The sequence below is a fragment of the Pteropus vampyrus genome, unplaced genomic scaffold (assembly GCF_000151845.1).
Source record: "Pteropus vampyrus isolate Shadow unplaced genomic scaffold, Pvam_2.0 Scaffold107, whole genome shotgun sequence".
Lineage (NCBI taxonomy): Eukaryota > Metazoa > Chordata > Mammalia > Chiroptera > Pteropodidae > Pteropus > Pteropus vampyrus.
In genome coordinates this window covers 4,739,283-4,756,896 of record NW_011888888.1, presented here as the reverse complement: position 1 = coordinate 4,756,896, position 17,614 = coordinate 4,739,283, and the positions used below count along the sequence as shown (strand labels likewise).

The 17,614-nt window shown below is 32.4% G+C and overlaps 1 protein-coding gene and 1 non-coding gene across 3 annotated transcripts in view; both read left to right on the top strand.

Annotated features, from left to right (window-relative positions):
- Positions 1 to 17,614, top strand: part of SEMA3C (semaphorin 3C) — a 165,298-nt gene that overhangs the window by 17,988 nt on the left and 129,696 nt on the right. The gene's annotated exons all lie outside the window — the stretch shown is intronic.
- LOC111743111 lies at positions 16,622 to 16,740 on the top strand. Its single transcript, XR_002781589.1, has one exon. It is a non-coding gene; the product is annotated as a 5S ribosomal RNA (ribosomal RNA).

Here is a 17,614-nt window from a genome sequence, read left to right as displayed (position 1 = left end):
TAAGTCAGTATGTCTAAGGATTTTTAAGTCCCTTGTATTTTTAAGCTCCCTCTGATGATTCCATATTGCAGTCACATATAGGAACCACTACCCCCAAAACTCTGAAGTTCAGTTTATGTTAGAGGACATGAAATCTCCATGGAACTTATTTTAACAATGGAAGAGAACTCTATTCAATCTTTTGCTCTAACAGTTTCCAGGATTAAGTCTTTGCTAAACATTAAAATTTAGCCCCTCTACTCAACAATTAAAATTTTCAATGCCAGAAAATCATTAGTTTCGTCATAATGCAGCTTGAGTGTTGGTAACCCATTAAGAGTCAAGAAATACCCTTCACTTTTGTGTAAAATGTGAAGATTTATTTCAAAGCCATGACCTGGAAAATTGTGTTCTATTTTCTATTTCCTCTACATTTTGAAATGTATGATATCTGAGTGAGATTCTTGACAATCTAGGCTAGGTATTAATTTAGGTTATGTCATCAGGCCTAGCATAGAGCCTGGTCCAAAAAGATTAAATAAAGGTTTATGCAATGGATATTTTCTCACAGACAATTGCATTTGTATGTACTTTATTTCTAATGTGGAGTAACAGAACCTAGAAAGTGAAGTGGCTACATACAGTGGTGGAAGTGCTAGGGAGAGTGGGAGTAGATATAAGACAGAGAAGGTTTCTTCTCACTCAGAAAAAAATATGTCACCTGCGGCAACTGGAACAGGTTCTGGTCCTTTTTTATATATAATTCTTTTTCCAGCCTCTTTAATGATGTATGCTACATAGTAGATGCTTAATAAATACCTGAAAATAAAAGAATGAATTATATCTGCATTAGCAATTTTAGAGGACTAGAGGCGAATAGAAGTAGGTTAGAAAGCACAAAAATAATGAATCGAACCCTGTCCAGCTTGATGTTAAAGGGTCATAAGCTGCCAATAATTCAGAGTCCTTTTAAAATACGCTTTTAACCTTCTTTATAGCAAATTATCTTGGTTTAGGTCTCTGTTGTTTGTATTGTGATCCTACTATTGTCAGGTAGGTAGGAAAGTCATGGGCTAATGGCTTTCATTAGCTTATGAAACATATCTACATACTTACGATGGAAGAATTTCTGGAGAAAAACACTATGGGTTGAGTTTATGGGGTAGAAATAAACTAAGCAATATTATGGGCAGCTACATAATAAACAGAACACAACTTGAGTACTTTGGGCCTTTGAAAATATCAGTATTATCTGTAAAAGATAGGCATGTTTGTGCAAATTAAAATAACACGAATTAAAAACTTCACTTGGTCATTGTCTAGAGCTTTATGATTTATGTTTCAGTGTACCAATATGATGCCTTTCATTCGAGAAAAGAAGGAAAAAATTTGTTTTTATGGAATGTATAAGTTTAATGTACAGCATGCCTAATACCAAAAAATGTACAACATGCCTAATACCAAAAAATTCAAAAAAACATATTTCGCTCATTGGAAGCAGATTAAAAAGAGGAGGATAATTGGATAGCTATCATACTAAATGAAACAGCAAATGATGTTCTAGGACATTGTGTGCTTTTAGGATTTTAGTCAGATCAAATTAAGATATTATTGTTTCTGGACTTCCACCTATAACTTTATTGATTATCTTTAATTGAAGGATATATATATATATATATATATATATATATGTATTTCTATAGAGATATATATATTTATATATAATCATTTCTTTTAGATTTAGTGTGCTCCTATTATTTAGGATTTGGTAGCAAGTCTAGCAAAATTTATAGACTAAGTGAAGTGAATGAGGAACTGACAAGTAAGAATTAAATGCTTAAAATATTTTCAGGGGTAAAATACCAATATCTGGCTAAGTAGACTATAGAAATACAACTCCCTGTGTGTCAAAATACAAATTTCACAACTGCAGTTCTCTGAATGGTGTGAAAGTTTCATTATGTGCTGAATTAAATTACCTTTGTAAAATACTAAAATAAGCAACATTAGTAAATTGTAGGGTCATGGGTCAAAGGTAGTTTTTATTTTTCATGGAATATTTCACTTATGTGTTTTAAAGTATTGTTAATAAAACCCAAATTATCATTTAATTCTAACTTGACAACTGGAAAAAATTGCTTGGCTTTCTAATGATATTTAGGTTCCTAATTCATTTCTAGAGTTCATCTACCAAAATGAAGTGCAGTAATTCCTTGTACCACCCACTTCGTTTGGCAAAACTGTGATGTATTTTCTCCCTACAGTCACACCAGAACTGTTTAGTGCAATGTACAAAACGAAGTGTTATAGTGCAGTGTTTCCCGATTTACTGTTAAGCCAGGCAGGCCATATATCTAACATCTTCTTTTCTAAGGAACACACACTGAAGTACAAATGACACATTGTTCATACTTCATTCTTATCCCTGTGTTATCTCAGTAGTAATGAGGAAAAAGGTAATGGAGTATTTATATTGCAGTACAATAAACTAGCAATGAAAGGACTATTTTTTATAAATTTATTTGTTATACGAGGGACTTTCTTTATGTAATTTTAACAAATGGTTTATAGGACAGTAGTGAATAAGCCCCCCTAACTATTATCTTTCCTTGATTTAAACCTAAATGGAATCAATTGACTGTTTTACACAACCTCCACTAAGGCAAATGCATAAAGCCTAAGTCAGGCACAGGAGCAAATTGCCTGGGTTTGAAATCTTGCTCTACCACTATGAGCTTTATAACTCATGGCAATTTCCTCAACCTCCTAAATTTTATTTAGTAAGCTATAAAGTAAGGTTAAATCAATTCCTACTTGTTAATATCATTGTGAATATTAAATGAGGTAACATATGTAGAACACTTAGCAAGACATGACACAGTAAAAATATACTAAATGTTAAGTATTATTGTTATTGTGTATAAAGTGAGGAAATTAAAAGGTGACTAGGATATATTCCATGCTCTTAAGCAATGTATTGCCTAGTTATATTAAGAAACATTATTCTAAATGTGATCTCAAGCCAAGAAAAGGATGTCCTTGACTCCCATAATATTTAAAAACTAATTAACTAACATTTAAGAGTCAGGAGATGTCAGTCGATGATGTAATTTCTCATTTTTCTTCGAAACTCAGAAGATCTAGGAAGGACATTGGGGGACTGTGCAGGGCTGTCTCCTTCTAGCATGGTTTCCTTTACTCATCTATGTTACCTGTCTGAACCTCACCAACATAGAGTTTTCTGCTCTTGGTCTAGATTGGGGCACAATGACCAACAAATAATTTCTAGATAAAGCAATAGGTCTTGTAAGAATGCTGTCTCCATGGTGGTATTGGAGCATAAGAGAGAAAAATAGAACTCCTTCTTTCAAGGAAATTATAATTAGAGAAAAATAAGTAAAAATCATAACACAAGGTTTGTATAATATCTTCCTAAAAATGTATATATCATATTCATGATGCTCAAATCAAACAAAATAATACATTTACTTTTGTCTTCATTTAGGAAGATATTTGTTACGAAAGAATAAGTTGAGAAAGTTGGGCATGTTAGAACGTTTATTCTACATTGTTGAGGGGAATCAACAATAGCACAACTTCTTTTTCATAAATATACAGATGCATGTGCATGTGTTGTAATTGTTTGACATATGTCTTTATTTTTGTTTCCATTTTATTCTTATACATGGAGCTCAGTACTAAATAATTTGGGAAATTATTTAGAAAAAATAAATCTTTTGTAAATAGTCAACATATACTGTGTCTAAATTCTCTCTTGTTATTCTTTAATGATAATTGGCCAGAGTTTTAACAAGACATGTCAAGCTGTAAGTACAAAGAAAAGATATAATTTGCAAGTTCATGAAGAGTTTAGAAAATTTCATTATGTATTTATTACAATAAACGTATGGTCCATTCTTCTGTACTATCTAACTATACTATCAGTTCATAAATGTACTGAATAACAAACTAAAAGTTATTAATCTAAAACAAAGTAGCACAGTACCTTTAATCTTAAAACTGTAAATGCGACCTTTTTAACCTTCTTAGCCTGAATTTCTATTCAGTTCTTTGTTTCCTCCAGTATCAAATCTTGCAACCAATTAAACAGCTTCAAACAGTTTTCTCTCAGCTAGTTATCTTTCTGCTCTTCAATTTTCATGATTCTCATTTTTTTCCTTTTCTTCATCTCTGAGCACTCTCTTTTATCTGTGTGCCCTGTCATGTATACCTTTTCTTGTTTTCACTTATCCTTTTTCACCTTTCTTCTCTGGTGTTCAGGAAGAGAGGCTGGAATTGACCTGGGCATATAGGCAAGTTTGAAAACTCTGTCCTAAAGCTTACTGAAGTAGCCCTTTTACTTTTAAATACTTCTTATAGTCCCCACCCCCACAAAAGGAGACATTACCTCCCTTTGGAGATCTACTTATCTCACAAGGAACAAAGGAAAAGAATGTTGACTTTTTAATGGATCTTTTGTTGTTTTATATTTTTATGTTTTGATGGAAATTCTTAAATTTAATATTTATATTCACTGTCCCACAACCCAGGAAACAATTTTGTCTGGCTGTTGTTCATTTTAGATCTTCATTTTTCTAATACTTACTAAAAGGGAGACTAGTGGGAGAAGAAGTGAGTAGAATTAGTAACTTCCAGAGTGTGTATGCCAGCGGATTGGTCAGGCCCATGCTGGCTGCTGGGCAGTTCTGCCATGCTGCCTAAGGGTCTGTGTGCCTCTGAGCATGTCTCACCCTATCTCTCTCTGAGGGTAATGCTCCACAAGCTTCGCCACCCTGCCACACACGCGCTCATCAGGTTTTCTTTACTGAGAGGTTGATTCCAGAAGAAGCAGAATACAAAAAAGTTAGCACAGAAGGAAGAGGAACTAAGACGTAGACGAGCTGGGTCACAGGATGGCAAGACTAGACTAAGGGTCAACAAATAACCCTGTGACAGCGAGTTCTGAAAAACGACCACTGTGGTTGATGAGATCCATTCAACTGTGAGAGCTACTAGTGTAGTCCACCTGGGCTTCCAGTTCACTATTAGTCTGGTTCAGGTGGCTGCCAAGATGACCATTTTGTTTTCCTTTCTAGCCTATCTTCTTTCTTTTCTTTTAAATTGTAAGCCCTTTTACAAAAGGTAACTTGAGCCATACCTGTTTTTGATATTAGATATATGACTGAGGCCTAGTTAAATAACAACATCTGGGGATAGTGAAATGAGAAAGAATTCCCATAGTTGAAGTGACTAAAGGAAAGATGAGAGATTTTACCATTACCTTGATTTGATGCAAATGATGATACCAGTGGGTACCTAAGTAATCACTTTATGATCCTGGTTTTATTGAGTTTTGAAGCATTTTCAAGTTCTCTACAATTGCATTATTATTATAAATTTTGAAAGACGAATCTAATATTTGTAGTTGTAGGACTATTCTAAAGACAGTGATCTATTTAAGCAAATTGAAAATTAAAGCAATTTAAAAATCATATTGTAATGTGAATGATAATATTGTGGTTATGCTAAAAATAGTGTAGGGCTACTGACTATGATTAATATGAAAAGTAAACATAAATCTTATATTCACATTACTGTATCTCTCTATTTTTCTTTTTATTTCATAGCATTTAAGGAAGTATTATGAAAATCATTAATTACAAAGTGACTACAAACTTCATTCATATACTAATATCATAGGCCTAAAGATCAGTCAATGTTATGAATGGATTATAGAAAAAAACTTTTAAAATGAGAGAAATTAACATATTTAATTTCTGTAGGTTAAACTTATTCTTAGCCCTGAATCGAATCATCACCTTGATTTTTCCAGATCACAACCATAATTTAGAAAATGAGATAGCAGTTTGGTGATTTAACAAGAAATTTTTTGAGACATTCTCCTCTGTGTGTTTTTAAAGTCCAGAATCGTTTCTAAGATTTCTATAGATTTCATATATTACTGAGACCCTTTTATGTTTAAACTAAATAATCTCTATAATTTTCTAATCATTCTGTGCTAATTTGTAGTTTGACATACATATTAGGAATTTGAATTTGAATTTCTGCCGATTTTTATTTAACATCTTTATGAAAGTTTGCCACTTTGTTAAGCATGGTCAGGAAATAGATTTTAAAAATTAAAAGATCACTGTTTCTGAACATTGGATGTAGGGAACACTGCCCTGCATTGTCATTTTACATAGAGAAAACTAATGAGGCTAGTAAGAAATGTTATCTGTTTTATTAGAATTTTTTAAACAAGCAAAACAGCTGGAAAAACAAAGTTAGTCGGCTGGCTTCCATTTTCCATTGCTTTTTGCCCTTTAAATTCAGATTTCTTCTTGTTCATGACCACATGTTCACCACACACAGACTCCTTGGCTTGTAACTTTAAGCCACATGGAGATTAAATACCATTACTAAAGACTAGTTTAGTAAAAGTTTAACTAAAATAAGTGGCACTTTCAAAGAGAATGTGGATTTATGGAAGATGTGTGTGTGTGTGTGTGTGTGTGTGTGCGCGCGCGTGCGTGCGCATGTGTGTGTGTGTTGGGATAAATCAGTAAGGAAGAAATTAGGCTGTGGTGGTTGGGTTGGATGTCATTAGTGATTGAGTCATGCTTTATGTTGCACTCCTATTTCTTACAGCGTAATTTCAGTAAAATGCTAAGTGGCATCCTGGTGACCAGAAAGAATATGTATCCCATTTCTATATTTAGAATCAGAATTTTATTGCTGAAAGAAAAATTAGACATCATTTAATCTGGCCTTTTTGTATTGTAGCCGAGGCCCAAAGACGTTAAGCATCTTGGCTATGAGACAGAGTAACTGGAGCCTGGGCATACTTGACACCTGTCCACAACATTTCCACATCATTATCACTCTTTTTTCTACCTGTCCACTAAGGAGTGTATGGAGAAATTGGAAATGCAGTTTGAAGGACGATAGGAGAGAGGATAAGAGTGGATCCAGTCAGGCTTTAAAGAGACATAATCTTAAAAGGAAAATTGAGGTGTGAATTGGGAGAGTTTTGCGACAACCAACAACAATTAGTTGATTTTTAAAAACGCCTACTGTTCGCAGTTAGTTTCCGAAAGGAGAAGAAAAGAGCATTTATAGTCATATGCCTCCAAAAAGCCATTAAATGCTAATTAGCTGGGATCAGAGAGGGTCCAAATCCCTCTATTTTGGAGGCATGCTCTTTAGGAAAATATGTGAATTTTGTTTTAAAGAAAAAAAATCTGTTGGTAGAAGCATGCATCCATGACTTCTGGATTTCTGAAAAATTCTCATAATCATTGTGAGAAAAATTTTTGGAAGATTTAATTCTAATAAACATTCTACTGAAATGACAATGTGAAATAACTGCACAACACATGAAGAACCGCTTATATTCTGCTTTATTTGGGAGACATGAGTTTTATCTTTAAATTGCACAATGCAAGTCTAATTTATGCTTTTTTATATACTTTACCAATAGCAGCCACTACATTTAAATAAGAAAAATAGTATATTCTAATACAATCTCTTACGCAGCTGCCAAAATTAAAATTGTAATTCACAATATTAAGGAACTAATCTGAAGTATTTGTGTTGTCTACCAAGGGAAGAATTATTTCATGGTTGTACTATAAAGTGGATATTTATTTTATAAAAATGGCAAACATAGGTTATCTTTGGGATGTAGGGTTAGTTTTCTCAGCAATCATGTGTGAGAAAAGTTAAAACTCAGTGAATTATAGCAATAGTATTAAAAGTAGAGAAATGTCTTCAGTTACCGTTCTGCCATGATACAGTATAAAATTCTTGTAACTTTTTAAGGTTTTGTTTACATTTTTAAAAATGTTTGACTGTTTGATAATAGCTGAAAGATAATTTGTTAATTTTTTTGATGAGGTAGTCTTTCTTTTGTTTTCAGGAATTGATATACCTTGGAAATCTATTTAATATATTTCCCTAAGTTATTCATATAATCCCAGCTCTGGTGTCTACAAAACATAGGGTGAAAATGAACACAAAATACACAATGGTACATATCAATATGATACCCGCCTCCCTCAGCCTTTCAACATATTTTCTAGTTAAAAAAATTCTGATTGAGAACCTACCATGTTTAAGACATATTTTCTGTATTATGCAGAATATCGGTAAATGACTTTGCTTACCAGGAATTTAAGATCACATAAGGAGATAACAAGAATAATAAACTTAACAATGGATAGTGTTAATGATTAATGTTACAGGCTATAAAGGTAAGGAAAAAATGAAAGAGGGGATGTTAATCTGAATTTTACCTGAAGAGTACAGTCTAAGAACATATAGCCAAGAAAGAAGGTAGAGAGTGTATCTGTGATAAAGCAGTGATATCAGCTTTCCAACTTGTAATGTTTGAGTCTAAGACATCATGTGATGGATTTGAACAATGTTGATTACAGAGATTAGGATGAAATGGGACTGGAAAAACTAACCTGGCTAATGTGTTGTCCAAATGATGAGGCAAGTTGCCATGGCAAGGCAGTTTGTTGGAGTTCAAGTTTTCATGAGGTTGAAGTACAACTTTAGGCTGTCTAGTGCAGCACCATTTCCACCTTCCATTCTTTTCTGAAGAATAGGAAAATACTCTAAGAATAGTCAATGCCCTATATTCCTTTAGAATAAAATCACAAGAAACGTAATCATTTATTGTTAAAGCAATGAAAAATAGAGGGAAAAAATCATAAAATAACTGCATAGTCTAAACTGTAACAGAGGAGTCAGTTATTGAGAGTGGGAGTTTAGTTAGAAACTTGAATAGATGGAGAGCAAAGTACGTACCCTCGAATCTTTAGAAATGCCTTTTTAGATGCATGTTAGATAACATGTTTTTGAAGAATCTGTATTTGTGAAAAATGATCTAGTGGCCTGTATTCTTAACTGAAAAAAATATTGGAGTATCTGTTGTGTCTCTTAGGTGTAGGAAACTCTGTCTTGTTCTTTTTTTTTCCCTTGGTTTAAAAGCTTTTTAGCGTATCATTTTCCTACAATGTCTAGGACCGACTTCTGTCTCCCTTTTTAGACAATGTACACACTCAATCACAGTTAAGAAGCAGAGAATCTACAATAAGAAGTAGAGAATCATATGAAAAGAAGAAAATATCACGACTGTTTTTGGAATATCGTTTATGTATTCCTAAGAAAATAATCTACATAACTCTGCAGGATATAGATGACTTTAGTACTCGAATAATAAAAAAGACACACATTAACTATTAAGATGCAGAATCATCTCTCTAAATACATTTCATTAATCTGTACTCTCTCATAAAATCATTGATAAGTACTCAACTTTTAGCTATGAAAGACTACAGAGAACTGAAAGATAAATTAAATGTCCAAGTGATCTTAATCAATTTGTGAAGCAGTAGCTTGCTGTCTCCTATAAAGAGACTATCTACAGAAGTCAATGATTTTGTATGTGATCCTAAGATTCTACCATTATGTAAAGAGTGATTGCAACATTGTTTCTAAATGAAGCAGCCTATAACTAATGAGAATAAGTAGAGGAATATATATTTTTTAAGACATTAATTATTTTCAGATTTATGGGGAGTGTGTTATCCTAAGCGTATGGTAGGTACTTCTAGAAGAATCAGAGGAAAAAAATAAGTTTTCCTAGTTGATCATTCTAGTTTGAATTTCACAATTTTTAATGCTTTTTACATTCAAGAGTAAATGTCACAGTAATACCATTTTCTAGTTAGCATGGGGAAATAATCTTTCTTAGGGAAAGTATAATAGTTTAATTATCTGGAGAATGTATTTTAGTTAAGAGTGTGAAATTACTAGTCCTCGTAGTTTTACTTTTTTTCTAGTTTGATTTTGACTATTATATTTAGCAGAAAAGGTAAAATATTTTCCCTAGGACTCAAGAAAATAATTTGCTTATTTTTGTTTGTTCATTAAAGAAATTTGGTATTTCCCTTTGAAATATTTTTATCAATTGATTTCTCTCATATATTAAAATGATAAATCCTTTAAAACAAAAAAAGTGTGAAACAGAACCGTATTTATGTCTTCTTGTTTTTCATTACTTTTTTGTTCTTTTCCTCATTCCCATTCCTCTGTATAAATTCCCAATTATTTGAAGATTTTTGGTGTGTGTGTAATTGATCGTATCCATTTATCAAAATTTAGGGAGACTAGAGAAGATAAGCTGGCCCTATAGGCTATTGCTACTACAGAAACAGTAGAGATATCATGGAAAAGTGAGGTTAAGGAGGAAGAGTGGTTGGACTCTCTCTGCAACAGATTGTGCACAATGAGGAGGGACACATATCAGGAGTTTGGGCTCAAAAAAGGTTGCAGAGGAAAGATGGCAGAAGGGCTTCAGTGGCTGATGAGATCCCTTTTGCCTCATTCATTGACCATCTGTAAATTAGCTAAGCATCACAAAATGCTGAGTGTGTCCAAAATATTTTTAGAAACCAGCAGAAGGGTGGACCATTCAAGGCCCTATGTCATATGAGGCAGAAGGATGCAGACTGCTCTTAACTGAGAGATGAAACAGAGAAAAGCACAAGGGAGTTAGACATGGAATTCCTGGGAGACTTTTAATTATATCAAGCCCTTCGTTTAAGGAGGCATCAGGTAACATACAGATTACATGTGCTTCCCAAAGATAATACCATAAAGGTCATAAAATAATAGCATTGTTATGAATTAATGCACCTATTTGACACATAGAACATTTGAGTGTTATTTTTCATGTTGAAGAAAGTGAAAATATGCTAATAATATCATGTGGTCTAAAACAGTATTTAAAGAAAGGAAAACTTGCCAGAATCTGAACTTTCTCTTTAGAGATGTTTCTCTGACACTGAGCTCTTCGTTCTTCTTCGGTATTTTTGAAACTCTATGAACTATATAGCTCATTATGTGCCAGTCTAGCTGGGGAAAGCTCAGTCACCACTGAACATGTGTATTACAGCCAGATTTAAAAAGCAGAAAGTATATATAATAAAATAACTAGGCCAAACCTCAAGTAAGGCAACTTCTGTCATTTTTGAGCCTTCAAATTTGGTTTTTTAGAAGCGGTTTCCAAAGTTTACTTTACCAAGTGCCCTTTCGAGATTTTATTTTCTATACTCACTTTCACTTTTCTTTATATGCCTTTAACCTTGTCTTCATCTTTTCATTGAGCTTCATGATCTGTAGAAAGGGTACTGCAAGGAAAGGGAGAGACATCTTCAGATGCTTGGAAGACCCTCAGCTTTCTTCCGGAAATATTTTCCATATCGGCTGCTGAAGATATACAAATAAAAGCAAGCTTTCTTTTCTCTTGCCCTTGATTGAGCCATGGTAAAATTTTATCCAAAAGTGACAGCAACAAATGTTAGATATTTATGTATTCAAAATGTGATAGATTCAATTGAACAAGTGCCCAGATTGTCAGACAACAGACTTTTTAGCTACAATGTCAGTGCCTTCAATATGTTGGACTTCTGAAAACAAATGTTTTTCTCTTAACACACATCTAATCTGATTCACTTCTGCACATTTTAATTAGTTTTTCCAATTAAGAGAACAATAGACTACATATAAGAAAGGCAAACATCTAAAAACTGAATAATATGGCTGCTAAATTTGCTTAAAGCTGCAAAAAGTATAATTTGAATGATTTTTTGCCCACTCCCATTCCATCTGCTTGACCTGAGTGAATTAGTTCATTATGATTATGTTATTAAAAATTGTAATAGATGAAGAAAAAAGATTTATATTGTTAGGTATAATTTAGGGGAGTGCTACAAATGAATCCTTTTTTCTTTTTGCAATATATGAGGTGTCATCATTTCTAGCATCATATTTATGTTTAAATAACTACATCTCTGCCTTTAAAACATGGCATTCTATTTAGAAATGTATACAAGTACTTTGATTTGCATTTACATTACCTAAAATAACATATATTTTTACTAATAATGTGTAAGAAATTTGTAACCATACTTCTTTGAGAAGACTATATTTTAAAGGTTAAACTAAATTATAATTTAGAACCTATGTAACAGGTATCTTAAGTCCACCACAGGGATGTGTGGTAATACAAGAAAGAGGAAAATGAAACTGTCTATGTTAAAAAGAAATGATGAATAATAATTAGTTGCAGATTTATTCATAACATAGAAAGTTGATTCTATATAGGTATACATGATTAGGAATAATGTAACGTAGTTCTAGTTTTAATTTTACTAGTGCCTATTTCTTTAAACTTCGCAATCTTTCTTTCTGTCATATCTAAATGAAAATTAAAATAAATACCATTTGTCAAAAAGAGTATCGTGAGATCAAATGAAAAAAGACACTTATTTTTGTAATATAAAATTCAAAACATATTGCAAATATAAGTTCAAATCAAAATGAGTTTTAGCATTAAACTATGAGACAAAATACTGCATACTTTATCTCTTTAATTATACAAAAATTTCTTTAATGTGGTTATCAATATTTTACATGTGTATTATATCTAAGCATAATCAGAACCAATTCAAAGATTCTCATACTTTTGAGACACGAAACAGAAGTAATGGCATAGACAAAATTTCCGACATTTAAGAATGATACCAGATCTTCCTCATCTTTTGTTAATTGCAATATAGTTGTCCGATGTATATCTCCTTCCTTTCAGATGTCTCTACTACATTAGTATTGTGAACTTAGTGTACATATCAATAATCTCGTATCAACTACAAAATTCTTCCTTTTAAAATGTTCTACTGCATTCATCTCTGGAACCGTTTCTGACTTTTTAAGTTTAAATGAGGGAAATGCCAGGAGACATCTTTCTAAAATATTTTTTTTATTTCACAATGTATAAATTTGTTAATATTTAAAACATGTAGAGCATTCTTTAGGCAAATAGCATTAATCTATATAACTGTCTTCTGAACAACATTTTTTATATAGACTATTTACTATTGATAAACTAAAATCAAAGTTTTTCTCATTGAGATGTCTAAAATAACATTAAAAGCCTCCATACCAGACTACATTAAACATGTAAATATTCCTTTAGAGATATGGATATATTTGAAGTCTTTTAAAGTTTTTTTTCCATGATATGCAATTGTTAGTAGGTATTCAGTCTCAATTACTCTTTTTACTTAGGGTACACAGTACTTTCAATTTACGTAATAAGTCTATGTTATAATTAACTCTAAGAAATGTAAAAACTGTAACCAGTATAACCAAAAATAACTGGTTTGACAGATTGAAGGTAATATTCTTTCATCTTTGCCTTGAGGCTAATGTACTGTTTAATACTGTAATTTGTTAGACATTCTACTAATGCTTTGATTTGGGGATATGATTCGTCCATCTAATCTTGGTTTAGGGAGTTGAATCATCAATTTAATCTTTCTGCTTTATTCTAAATTCAGTATATTTACAAAGATAGAATCATAGCGAGAGGCATTCAAAAAACTCAGCTATAAAGTTTCCATGGGTTACTTTTTTCTATTTGTTGACTTTTGTTTCCTCATACTATCTGTTATACCAAATTGAAATCATCGTTTTGGATACTATCTAAAAAATTGTAAGCTTAGTCTGTTTAGATATTTGGTAACTCTGTCCATTTAAAACTTCATGAACATTTGAAATAAAGATTTCATGTGAGAAAATTTTAATTTACTGACGTATCATGCCTTAAATTTTAGATCTGTTCTATAAAATCACATAGCTACGTTAAAATACAAGTCTTTTCATGGGATATGTTAATTTAATCTGCATATGTAAGCAAGCACTGAGAGACTGAAAATACATGCCATAGTTTAATTAACATTACCTAGCAGTGATTTCACAGATGCGCGCGCTCGCGTGCACACACACACACACACACACAAACATGCACACACACACTTAAAGATCTTAGTGTCTGTTGTGGATGAGAGAAAAAGTTATCAATATTTGTTACCTGGGAATATTCTAATTCTTTTTTCATTGAGATGTAAATAGTCCTTAAGAAGTTTAATATCCAACTACATACACACTCAGCTGAGCCTTTTTCATAAATGCGTGGACATATGAATACATGCTGCATATACAATAAAAGTTTATTACACAAATGCCAGCTGAGAAGCACTTTATCAGATATTATAAATAAACTCACAAAAGTAAAAAAAATAGTTTTGATATGTGTAAAGCTATAATTAATTAATTTGATAATTGGTCTTTACTATTAGATGGGATCTTCAACAGGAGATGCATTCACTAGTGATTAACTATCTTGAATTAGTTTGAATAGATAATGTGAGTATGCTCTAGACTCAGTAGAATCTTACAAAAAACACAGCTGCTCTAACATCTCAAGGGGGACCACTGAAACTAAAAAATCAATATATCATCAGCAGGTTTGTTGTAATAGATGCTTAGCACAGCAGGTTTGTATAAACTAATAGCTCACTAGGCAATGACAAGACATTTAGATTAAAGGACTTCACAGGCAGAATCATTGGGGCAGCAAGGCATTCAAATATATAAATGCGGTATGTTTTGGCGGGGAGTGTCGGCCACAGTTCAAAGGTACCTATGCTGGGATATAGTATTGATAACAGATTTTAACAAAACAAATTTACATGAGTGTAACAATCACTTTGAATTAACTCATGTATTCAAAACTCTTATCATCAAAGAGCTGTTAAAATTTTTACTTTTAACAGTAAAACAATTTTACTTTTTATATAAATTCACAAATGTATAGGTTCTTTAAAAATGCAAAAATTCTTCTTTACGCAATTGATCTAGGAATCAAAGAGAGAACAATGAAAGAAGAACTATGTTCCAAATGTCTGCAAACAGAAAAAGAAATTATATTGCAGACATCAGATGATATTCTGCTTTAGATATAATACATCGGAGGAAATTCTGAATTGCAAAATATTAAAGCAGTTAATAGATTTAATTATAAGAATTGTCTTCTTTGTCTCATTCTAAAGAGAAATGTTATCATAAAACTATAATCTTATGAAAGCTTACAACTGAAATGATTTCATAAAAAGAATGACTTTAACTCAATCGTAAAATATTTTACTCATACCTGTGGGAATCAAAAATTTCCTTAGAAGGCTTTTTTTAAGGGCATCTGATCAGTGTTTTCTTTTTTTTTTAAATTCATACACTGGCCTTAATGTTGTTTATTCTCTTTATTCTCCAGTTCTTTACACAGTTTTCCTATATAGTCAACATGTTATTACAACCTGGTTTGTGATGTATCATCACAGTCTTATGACCTTTATGCAGAAATTTATGGTGTACATCCAAGCAGTAATAAACACATGAAGAAATTCTTCTACAGAGAAACAAAGTCTCTTCAATATTTCTGCTGAACATGTGGCTACAGTTTACATCTTGGTCCCCTTGCAACAGCTTCTATGAAAAACAATGCCACTGCTTGTATGAGTGGAATGCTTATGTTCTCACATCAACACTTTCCCCCACGGCTGCAGTTCTCTGCCTGGCTTGTCTGTTTAGATGGTTGGGAAATATTTACTGCTCATCTTCACTATAGAATTGTTCACGCAAAAGTCTACAAAACACAGATTTCATTCATTTTTTTAACATATTGGAACATAGTTGTTTTTTTTTTTTAAATCAGATATTCTTACTGCAAATTTCATGTTTGAAAAGTTAGTTAATAAGGCCTCAAATTTTTGTAGCAAATACATAGAGTCTAGTTATGTAGTTAAAAGTCTTCTAAGGTAGTCAAAAAAACTCTGCCTTGATTCTTTCACTAACAGCTTTATGATCTTGGACCAATCTCAATTCTCTTGTGTATAAAATGTAGAAATTCAAATGGGTTATATATCTAAAATATTTTACATACATCTTTTAAGAGAAATCAGTGAATTGAATGTGTGAAAATTTGCTTATTTATATCCATATATCAAATTAGGGATAAATTTCTTTTGCTTATAATGTTTTTATGACTATAAAGTGAAAATGGGCTTACTAATAGAGTTAAAATTCTAAACTAATAAAATTCAAGTGTTCTTTTTTACTGAAATTTCTGCTCACAAAATGGCCATGACACTGACTTTAACCCTAGAGATTAATGTATGACTCCTTGCATTTACCACAGTGTCTCACATTTATTATTGACTCTAAAAACATTTCTTATAGGAAATTGTGACTACTAAGTGAAAATGAAAAGTGAATGATGATTTTTGCAAATTATGATTAGTTGGTGGTATGAGTTAATTTTATCAACATCTTGGGTCTTTTCCTCGTGGTTTAAAGATGTGCTTTGATACTATGAAGGACTACAGAGGAGTGAATCATTGTACTTTTGAAACATGTCTTAAGGCAAATTGTGAGCCTTTTTTGTGTCCAGGGTGGGACGCACAACAAGAAGCATGCATGAGTCATAGGACAAAAACACAAAAGGTCATTCCAAAGAGAGGATGGTGACCTTAAGTCTGAGTATGCAAAATTGAATTGGGTGTGAGGGGGTCAAATATGTGGTGACAGTAAAAGATATGGCTATGGGAGGTGAACGCACAGCGTAAATATATATATGCCTTACTGTTAAAGTGTACAGCTGAAACTTATTGGATTTCATTAACCAATGTCACCATAAAAAAGTAAATTAATAAATTAATAAGGAGTTTAAGTCTACGGTCATGCCACCCTGAACAAGCCTGATCCCGTCTGATCTCAGAAGCTAAGCAGGGTCAGGCCTGGTTAGTACTTGGATGGGAGATCTCCTAGGAAGACCAGGTGCTGTAGGCATAAAAAATAAAAAATAAGGGATTGTAAACTGACAAGGTTCTTGCAATCTGTGGGGTCAACCAAGGGTTGCCTCGCCTAAAAAATAAAAAAAGAATTGGGGAAGTGAGTAGCCTTTCCAAAAGTTCATATAATGCGGGTAAAAACAATTTTTTTGTGTGTGCATTGTATTATACAATTACTTTTATTTTATATTCCAAGTGAGTTACCTCTGATTCAGTTTGAAACTGTCCCAGAACAGACAGAGTCCAAACACAGATCTTCCTGGGCCTACTTCTGCATTTTGTGATCTGGAAAAAAGGGGCATACTAAGGTGTGTGCTTCTGCCCTCTGAGATGTAAAACAAACCTGAATTCCATATGTGCTGTGGTGTACTAACTTGCTTAGGCCCTTTTAATTTTGGAAAGAGGCTGTAGGTTAACATTTGTTAACTTGTATATATTGTATTGATTGCTAAAAAAAGAAGTACCTAGCATATTAACAAATACTTGAGATTTGTAATTATAAATATTATACTAGTAAAACATGGAAGAAGTCATTAAAACTAATTCACCTGATGAAAGAGAATTTCTGTGTCAAGGAATGTCATGCCATGGAATTCTCATTCTTTTACTTCAGGTGTGTTTACCATCATTCCTTCCTGTTATATGAATGGGTTTAGGTAAATGTCACTTTCTGATTGGAGTATCCTCTTCAGGACCTTTTCTTTTTAAAAAAAAAATTCATATATGTATGTCCATTTTTATATGGAAACAGTCCAAATTAAACATTTATGTATAAAAGTTTTCCAGATAACTCTGAGTTCTATTGGACGTCTTTACTATATTAAAAGATTTGAACCAAAAAAAAAAAAAAGGAAAAAAGAATATATCCAATT